Source organism: Chlorocebus sabaeus, chromosome 1 (assembly GCF_047675955.1).
Source record: "Chlorocebus sabaeus isolate Y175 chromosome 1, mChlSab1.0.hap1, whole genome shotgun sequence".
Classification (NCBI taxonomy): domain Eukaryota; kingdom Metazoa; phylum Chordata; class Mammalia; order Primates; family Cercopithecidae; genus Chlorocebus; species Chlorocebus sabaeus.
In genome coordinates, this window is record NC_132904.1 from 129,696,400 (window position 1) to 129,706,406 (window position 10,007).

The following is a 10,007-nucleotide window of genomic DNA, read 5'->3' on the forward strand; positions in this document are numbered from 1 at the left end:
CACTCATCCAAAAATTATGACTTCTTCTTGGGAAGGCCTTTCTCTGCTGATTGTCAATAGGAAGCAAGAAGTGCCAGCTTCTGCACTTGGCTTCTCCTGGGACTCATTCAGCCCATCCTACCTGCCCACCACCATTGGGTGAGACCCCTCCCCAGTCCAGTGGTCATCTAGCTGTGTGGGGTCTGGCAACTGCTTAGAGAGGCCAGGCAGGGGTCAAATGCTGTGTGAGCTCCGTTCCTCTAGCCTGGAAAAAGGAAGAAGGGAGAGCGAGCTCAGATTGCCGTCTGCCTAGGTCCAATGTGGGGCAGGGAGCAGACTGCACTCCTCAAGGCTCTAGAATGCTGGTGGGTTCCTGACTCTGTGTAGACAGGACCGTGTGTGCAACCCAGTGTCACAGAACAGAAATGCACAAATGCTGCCTAGGACCAGTGCCTCAGTGATGCTGCACACCTGGGAAAGGCACCCACAGCCTCTCTTTCCACACAGCACGCATGCTGTGCACTCACCCACAGTGGCACGTGCCTGCACGCACATAGGCTTAGAAGCCTGCGTGAGAGAGAACACGAGCCTTCATTACTCCAGACACCAAAGCAGGCTCTGAGCCTCATCATCCCCTGAGTCTGCAGTTTATGCACGGCTCAGAGCCCCCAGCCAAGGCGGCCAAAACGCAACCAGGTGTTGCTCCTTAAGCCACGTCCTCTGCTGAGGGTCTGCGTCAGCCCAGAAGAGGGGCCCTCAGTCTCCCTCGCCTGCCGGGAGGCCCTGTGGCTCCTGGTGTCCAGTGGGCTCAGCATCAGCTCCTGGAGGGAGCCTACTGCCCCACTGCATTCCACTCCACACACATTTGGGGGTCTAGTGCTCTGTGCAAGGCACTCCATGTCGTCATTATGAAGGAGGACCAGCCAGAGTCCCCACCCCCAGACCCCTGCCCCAAGATAGGCTGGCACAGAAGAAGATGCCTGCACAATTAGCCATTGCAGGACTGGACTAGGCTGTGTGTGGGCATGAGCCACACAGGAGGGATAATTCTCTCTTCCTCCTGGGGCCTGAAGGCCTTCGCAGAGAGCAGGACAGGGGGCTTTTGCCTGGGCCCTGAATAATGAATAGCTCTCCCCAGGTCAAAGAGGAACTTCTCAGGTAGGGAACTGGCCTGCATGAAAGTGCGATATTGGGAAGCGGGACAGGGAATCATGGGGAGAACTCAGATCTTGCCAGCAGACGGACGGGAGCTCAAGCCTGCCTGACTGGCCTCCGGCTCTGTGGCTCTTGCCTGAAGGACAAGTGATTTTGAATTATCTACCTCTCTTCTTACCCCACACGGCAGGAAAAAGTCTTTGCATCTTGAAAGATCTGGACTCCTTCTGCCTTCTGAGCATCTGTGAGATGGAGATACTAATAGGGCCTTCCCCATAGAGATGTTCTGAAGATTAAATGAGAGACCTCATGGAAAGCTGTTAGCACAGAGCTGAGTAAGTAAGCATTGTCATTAGTTATTATTATCCTATTTTACAGGCTACCACAGTGATTCTCAGCCAATTTTACCCCTCAGAGGTCATTTGGCAGTGGCTGGAGACATATTTGGTTGTCACAACTTGCAGGAGTGGGAGGGAGGCTGCTCCCGGTCCCTGGTGGGTAGGGCCAGGGTGCTGCTAAGCACCCACCATGCACAGGGCAGCCCCCACAGCAGAGCCGAGCCCACCCAGAATGCAGAGAGCACAGAGGCTGAGAAGACTTGGGCTGGGGGGTTTCACCTTCTGCTGAAGACAGTGCAGTGACCATGATTTTCAAGCAGGGAATGACATCATAAAATCTAAGTTTCAGAAAGAAAAATCTGGCAACGTTGTGACATGTCTAGAAAGCTCAGCCAGGGGCACTGTAGACCTGCAGATGAGACTTGGGGGAAGGAGGGCTGGGTCTACAGCAGGACCATGAGGCCGCACATTCCAGTGTCTTGGCAAGAAGAGAGCAGGAGAACCTGCTGAGGTCTAGAGGAAGGAAGGGACAGGCCTGGGGCCACTGGGGGACCCTAAAGTTTCCAGCTTGTGGGCCTGAGCAGATGATAATGCCGCCTTTCAATAGCATAGGAAGAGAAGACTCCATTTGGGAACTGTGTCTTCCAGGGCCCCAGGTTGGGGGAAGCTCCTCCACCAACCTTTACGTAAGCCATGCCCCTCCAGTCCACCTGCTCCCACTCAAGGGGGACCACCCTTCAGGAGACCCTCACCCTGCCCATCAGTGCCCAAGAGAGGCGGGCATCCAACGGCACCATCTCTCTCTCCTTTCCCTTGCAGCTCCCCCTGAAGGAAGACCAGTGAGGCCTGCAAGATGGCCTCCTGAGGCCAAGCCACTGAGCTGCAGGACAAAGATGATCTTTCTGGGCTCCTGATATCCAGACCCCGTCTCATCTTTCAGCATGTTCAGAGTATCTGTGGCTGCTGTGGGCAGAGAGGAGGTACCGGGGAAGTCCTGGCAGACTTATCTACCAGCAGAGAGACTGAGCCTCCACGCCACCCCAACTCCCGCTGCCCTTTTGACTGAGCTCTGAACACAAGTTAGAGGAGCTGGGGGAAGCTCCAAGCAGTTGGCACACGAGCCGGTGAGCATGCGGCGTGTCCCGTCTCGTGCTCAGCGCTGCGGGGGACATCCCCACAAATATCACAGCTCGAATTCTCCGGTTGGGAAAGCAAGACTCACAGACAGAGAACAGTAGAAAAGTCTTCAAGAGGCCCCTGGCGTAGTCTGAGGAGTCCTGGACAGAGGCAAGACCAGAGTTCTATCCCCAGGCCTTGGGCCTGAAGCTGGTGCCTGTACCTCCAAAAGCTCCAGCCACACCAAGTTCTAGACAACTTCTCATTGCCTGGATTGTGGGTGGCGCATCTGATCGGTGGGGACTGATGCCTGGAGCACTGTACTGAGGAGGACTCTGAGGTAGCAGCAAGCCTGGCAGGACTGTGGTGGCCAACCAGTGAGGCGAACGGTAGGTGCCGCCGGGATGTCACGGGGATGTACCACCTTCCGCTTGTTAACCCTTCTGGTTAAGAGCAACTGACTGGGGCCATTTCTAAGGACCCCTCCAGCTCCCAAATGGGAGAATTCTGTGATGGAAATGTTACATTTCAAGGCACTGGCTGGAGCACAATGAGGCAAAGCAGGAAGAGATCTGTGTGGGCTGGGATGATCAGGGAAGGCTTTGGGAAGGAGGCGGCACTTTAGTGCGGCCTCAAGGTGGGGGAGTGTGAGTAGCTGTACCGGAGGTGGGAGGACGTTTATGTGCATAAAACTGGGGCTGAGCATGGGCTGTTCTTGGTACAGGAGGGAGGCGGCTAGCATCGCTGGAATGCGCTGTCTGTGTTTAGGGCAAGTATGATTACATACGTGAGAGCACACAGTCTGAGAGCTTCCCACATGGAAAGCCACAGAGCAAAGATGACGTTCCATGCAAGCTGGCTTCCAGTCCTCACAGCTCCTCTCCAAGGTAAATGCTCTTCCCAGCCTTCCCTAGCGTTCTGTGACTTGCTCAGGGCCACCGCTGGCAGGTGCGAATCCTGCGTTCAGCCTGGGCAGTGCGGTTCTGATGGCTTTGGGCATAACTTCTCTGCCCTGGTGCCTTCTCTACTCTTAGAAGCTGACCAGTAAGGAAACCCAGCAGTTGAGACACCATGGCCAGATTTGTGGATTCTAGGGACGAGGAAAGCCAGGAACAGCTGTAGACTGAGGAAGGAGGGCCTTGCTTGAGTCATCAATCACACAAACAGATCCAAGCCAAGAAGAGGGCAAGGTGGACGTAGATCAAAGATAGGTGCTAAGTGCCATGGGCTAGGGCTTGTTTTAGACTTTCCTCAAGTCCTACATAATCTACTGGAAACAACAAAAATTGTCCCAACACTATGGGAATAGGCAAGAAGCTGTGGGAGGGCATGACATTCCAGGGACGTGGGGCTCAGCCTGTGAGGATGGGAATAGAGCCTGCCAGGGTCTTAACACAAGCCCAGAGGCAGAAGGCAACTGCCTAAATAAAGATCTCATTTCAGACAAAGCTTAACCCTGCCTTTGCCCAGGGCTGCAGCCTCCAGCCGTCTCCACGCTGTCCCTGCCTGGCACCTGGTGGTGCGCTGGGGAACTTTGCTGTTTCTCCCTCGTTTCCCAGCCCTCTCTCTTTCCTTCCTTCCTTCCTTACTGGGTTCATGGACAGCTCCAGCCTCCACTCAGCTTGGCCTCTCAATTCCATGGCACCCAGAAGGTCCTGTTGTGCACCGCCCTGCCCCCAGGCCCCAAGCAGGGGAAGAGGCTATGTCTCATCTTGCTTTCTTCACCTCTCCCACCACCTTTGTCCCCACCCATCCGGAGATGGATCTGAAACCAGCCCAGGTATGAAACTCTCCAGCCTCTCTCCCAAACATCCTCATGTCCCTGCCCCCCTTGCTCTGGTCCCACTCCATCTCAAGCGCCCTCTGTGGTCCTCCCTTCTGGTTTCTCCCTCTGGCCTCCAGGAGGCCTCTGGTGCCCGCACAACTTCCTGACATTGAGGAAGGACCAGAGCTGTCACGTGGGGCTGGAAGGTCCCAGAACCACCAGTTAGTCCTGCCCTGCCAAGCTCTCCTTGTGAAGCTCTCTCTCCTGCTCTTCCATCTATGCTCGATGACTAGAGGCCTGATTCTGAAACTCTCTTTTGGGGCCACTGGGTCAGGCAGCCCTCCTCACTGTCAGGAAATATATCCTCATTTCTTACCTTAATTTCTCAACTGCATCTGTTCTTTCTTGTTCTGGGAAGTCACCTGGTGTGACGCTGCAGCCCTGCTACTCCTCAGTGCTCTGCTTCCCAACCAAAACAATGCTCCTTCTCAGCTTTCCCAAAGCTTCTGGCCCCAGCAGTTCTTGGACCTGGGGTACTTTCCTCCCTGCAAGCAACAAAGGAGGACAAGCCCCAGCTTCTCTAAGACATCTTCGGCTGCCTGGAAGAGGCCTGTGGAAGGCCCTGCAACTCTCCGCAGACCTCTGGGCGTTGCTGTTTCTTCTCAGTGGCCCTGGTCTCCTCAGCCAGGTGAGTCACCATCATCTTTGCTCCTCCCAGACCCCAAACCTCTCCTTTCCCGTCCTTCCTTCTCTTTGTATCTCTTTCTGTTTACACGCGCGAACGAACGCGTGTCCACACACATGTATCATTTCAGGCCTTATCTGGAGCTGTCATTGACAGAACTCAAATTGTGATAGGCAAATTGACTTCAGTGTCAGAGACAGGAAACCCGATGATGCATCTCCCAGTGTCTGGAGAGCGAGGAGATAAGAGAACGGAGATGGGCTGCCTCGGCCAGCAGCACCGGAGCGGGGACTGTAGCCAGGGAAGCCGGGCTTATGCGACTCCGGCTCAGGCACCAGAGTCCTGAGTGCTGGGGAGCCTGGATTGATTCTCACCCCCCACGTGATGTCGAAGAACAAAAGGAGGGTGGAGCACCCCCAAGAGTGTCCTGAGCCCTTCCCAAGGGCTTCTCTAAGACAACCCACGTCTTTCCCAGCGGGAATCAGACATCTACAGCAGGGACCCTCAGCCCCCAAATGCCACATCCTACATGTAGGGCCGGTCACTGCCCTGGCAGCTAGGAGGGGATGGGTGAGAGCTGCTGCCGAAAGAGGAGCAGCCGTTCTGATGCCATCATACCTCTGCTTGTCCCCGTTACATAAAGCTCCAGCTGACTTGGCGTAATGACTAAGAAAACTTTCCAAACTTTCCGAAGACAGTTGGTGATCCTCTACCCTCCCGGTGACTGGTGAGAGCTACCCCCACAGAGAGCCAGCAGAGAGGAAGGCTCCCAGCTCCGGGCCCTGACTCATCACACACACAAACACTCCCCAGCACTCTTTCCCAAAACAGTTCCCCTCCCACCCATCCACCCTCCTACCAGGGCTGGGTGACAAAAATGAACGCCCCAGAGATCTTGCCAAGTGCTGGGCCATGCTCAGCCCAGGGAACATGCGATTCCCCATAGAATGGGAGGAGCAGACCCCCGCCCCCTCCGGAAGCAAACAGTGTCCGTTTGGAAGGAAAATTGCCACCTGACTCTGCAATGATCACTGTATTGTTTTCCAAATAGCTTGGACTACTTTCCCCCAAAAAAGAGTTCAAAGCTCTATAATCATAAAATCCTAGCACTTAAGGCAATCTTAAAGGTCATCTTTAGCCCCTCTCCCCTTCCCTGCTTCCATGCATCTACACATGGATTCATTTCTCTGTTTGTTCATCAGATAGTCACTGGGTTCCTACAATCTGCCATGTGCAACACAGGCTCTGGAGGCCCCACAGACATACTGTTTCCGCAAGGCGCTTGTCATCCAGTGGGTGAGAAAGCAAGTGACAAGGCGTTGGAATAAGTATGACAGGCACTGTGGTAGGAAGAGTGCATGTTCTAGAAGCACTGAGAGGGCATGTCACCCCCACTTTGGGGTAGTGGGGGGAATTCATGGAGACTTACTGGGAGATATTTTATATATGTGTATATGTACGTAATAAATATAAAAATGTATTATAAGTAAATATATAAAATATATTATAAAAATAAAAATGTAAAATATATAAATATGTATTATATAAAAATACATATATTTTTTGAGACGGAGTTGGGCTGGAGTGCAGTGGCGCAATCTCGGCTCACTGCAACCTCTGCCTCCTGGGTTCATGCGATTCTCATGCTTCAGCCTCCTGAGTGGCTGGGACTACAGGCACACACTACTACGCCCAGCTAATTTTTGTATTTTTAGTTGAGATGGGGTTTTGCTGTGTTGACCAGGTTGATCTCGAACTCCTGGCCTCAACTGATCTGCCCACCTCAGCTTCCCAAAGTGCCGGGATGACAGGCATGAGCCACTGCGCCCAGCCTGAAAAAAATTATATTTAAGTTGAGTTATGAAAAATAAGGAAATTCTTTTTCAATCAATGAGAGGTCTGCTCATCACTCAGTAAGGCCAAAGCGTAGTGTTAAGCATACTGCATGATGATGAATCTAACGTAGTGTCCACACGTAGCACTTAATGCCTGGTGAGGGACATACAGTAAAGGTACACATGACTAGACTACTCTATGCTCCCAACAGAAAGAAAAGATACGTGTTGAGGGATGGCCGTCCCAAGTGCCCTGACTTAATCATTACACATTATACACATGGATCACAATATCACATGGACCCCGAAATACCTACTAGGTATGAAAAAACCAGAATATACCTCAAAGCACCAGATAATGCTCCTAAATGAAGGATCCGTGGAGTCCCAGGGAGGGTTTCAGAGAGGGTGAGGGGAAGTTCCTAGCTGCGAAGATTTGCAAAAGCCCCATGGAAGAAATTTGAGTTCGCCTTGAGGATGGCTAGGATTTAAAGGCACAGAGGAAGAGAGAAGGGCATTCTAAGCCAAAGTCATGCTACCAGCAAAGTGTAAGAACCAGTGATATCTGGGGGAAGAAGAATACACCATTCTGACCAAGGTACACAACAGGCAGTCGGGGCAGACACAGCTTGAACACAGGCAAAGCCTTAGGACAGCTCTGAAATTTAAAGCCAGGCCCTGCAGTTTCTCGAGGCCCCGGAGTGAGGAAAGAGCAGGACTTCCGACATGAACTGCAGCGCTCCTTGCACGGTGACAGATAGATGGTACTTTTCCCCTTGTGATGCTTTGGCCCCTCCCTGCTGGAGGAACCCTGTGGCTGACCCTTCCCCTCCCCAGGGGGTCTCAGGATGCAAAGCAAGGAGACCCCAGGCTAACAATCCAGGCTGTTCTACTCTGGCTTTTGCATTTTTCTTTTTTTTGGATAAGTACATGGCCAGACAAGGTGGCTCACACTTGTAATCCCAGTACTTATAGAGGCTGAAGCAGGAAGATCGCTTGAGCCCAGAAGTTTGAGACCAGCCAGAGCAACATAGTGAGACCTCATCCCTACAAAAAATTTTAAAAATTAGCTGGCAGTGGTGGCACACACCTGTGGTCTCAGTTACTTGAGAGGTTGAGGAAGACAGATTGCATGTGCCCAGGAGTTCAGGCTGCAGTGGGCTATGGTTGTGACATTGCACTAAGCCTGGGTGACAGAGCGACATCCTGTCTCTAAAACACAATCAATCTATATTTTTAAAAACTCTTTTGAAGAAGACAGCAAAATCCACCTCACCGACTGAACTAGGTTCTCACCCTGGCTCCTAACCAGCCCAGTTTGAAATATTTGGAATTCTTACAGTTGTTCTTTCTTCTTCCTCATCTCCACCCAAATACACTAACCTACAGCTTTCAGTCTTAACCCTTTATTGCTTTATGTACATGCCCAGTTCAGGCTTTACGTCCATCTGGGTATCTCTGCTTAAGACTTCAAGTTCTTGAAATACTGGGATGCTGCCTGTAATCCCAGCGCTTTGGGAGGCCGAGGAGAGAGGATCTCTTGAGGTCAGGAGTTCGAGACCAACCCGGGCAACACAGCAAGACACTATCTGTACAAAAAAATTAAAAAATTAGCTAGGCATAGTGGCACATGCCTGGGGTCCCAGCTACTCCAGAGATTGAAGCAGGAGGATCACGTGAGTGAGGGAGGTGGAGGCTCCAGTGAGTCGTGATCGTGCCATTGCACTCCAGCCTGGACGACAGAGAGCATATATATATATACTGGGATACTGCACACAAAATTACCGTGAAAAGCTGAGCGTGCCGGTTTGGGGAGGGTGCGGGAGGAAGAAGGAGCTGCAACAGTGAGAGGCCGCCACACGGTGGCGCAGTGAGGCTGGGAAACGGTGCACCCCGGGCGGGAAGGGGACACGCCCCGTCGCGGCCACGCGGGGTGGGCAGGAGGCGGCGCGGGCTGGCTGGTCTCTCCCGAGAAGGGTGCGTTCTCAGGGCTTGTCTATGGACCCCTGGAACATGGGAAAACGCACAGACATGGGTTTCGCTCTTTGCTCTCCTCTCTCCTTGTAAGACCTCTGTGACCAAGAGAGGCCCCGGGGCACCTGAAGGCCCCTGCAGTTGGACCCTGCTCTGAGAAACCCGTCCCGAGGCTGGGAGAGGGAGCAGCGGCGTGCAGGTGGAGAACCTAGAGGTTGGGAGAGGGAGCAGCGGCGTGCAGGTGGAGAGCCTGGAGGTTGGGAGAGGGAGCAGCGGCGTGCAGGTGGAGAGCCTGGAGGTTGGGAGAGGGAGCAGCGGCGTGCAGGTGGAGAACCTGGAGGTTGGGAGAGGGAGCAGCGGCGTGCAGGTGGAGAACCTGGAGGCTGGGAGAGGGAGCAGCCGCGTGCAGGTGGAGAACCTGGAGGCTGGGAGAGGGAGCAGCGGCGTGCAGGTGGAGAGCCTGGAGGTTGGGAGAGGGAGCAGCGGCGTGCAGGTGGAGAACCTGGAGGTTGGGAGAGGGAGCAGCGGCGTGCAGGTGGAGAACCTGGAGGCTGGGAGAGGGAGCAGCGGCGTGCAGGTGGAGAGCCTGGAGGTTGGGAGAGGGAGCAGCGGCGTGCAGGTGGAGAGCCTAGAGGCTGGGAGAGGGAGCAGCGGCCTGCAGGTGGAGAACCTGGAGGCTGGGAGAGGGAGCAGCGGCGTGCAGGTGGAGAACCTAGAGGTTGGGAGAGGGAGCAGCGGCGTGCAGGTGGAGAACCTGGAGGCTGGGAGAGGGAGCAGCCGCGCGCAGGTGGACAGCCTGGCCAAAGGAGGACGTGCACGCGTGCGAGCGCACTTGTCCTTGAGGTGCAGAGACTGGCCAGCAGGGTCAAAGATGCTTTTTTTCTTAGTCTAATGAGCTCTTGGAAACAAAGCTAATCTCTGGAGGGAAGACACATCCTGGACATTTGCAGCCGGCCTGGAATTGAATGTTTTAAGAGCCCATCCTACCAGACGGTTGGAATGCTTTTTATCCCTTTTTTTTTTTTTTTTTTTTTTTTTTTTTGGTAGAGACAAGGTCCCTCTATTACCCAGGCTGGTCTTAAACTCCAGGACCCAAGCGATCCTCCCGTCTCAGCTTCCCAAAGTGCTGGGATTACAGACAATAGCCACCATGCCTGGAG

At 53.7% G+C, this 10,007-nt stretch overlaps 1 long non-coding RNA gene across 1 annotated transcript; it reads left to right on the forward strand.

The window, feature by feature from the left end:
* Positions 1 to 1,289: 1,289 nt before the first annotated feature.
* LOC140711831 (uncharacterized) lies at positions 1,290 to 6,507 on the forward strand. The gene is made up of 3 exons (XR_012093135.1): positions 1,290 to 1,469; positions 2,292 to 5,765; positions 6,241 to 6,507. It is a non-coding gene; the product is annotated as an uncharacterized lncRNA (long non-coding RNA).
* The last annotated feature ends 3,500 nt before the right edge of the window (positions 6,508 to 10,007 follow it).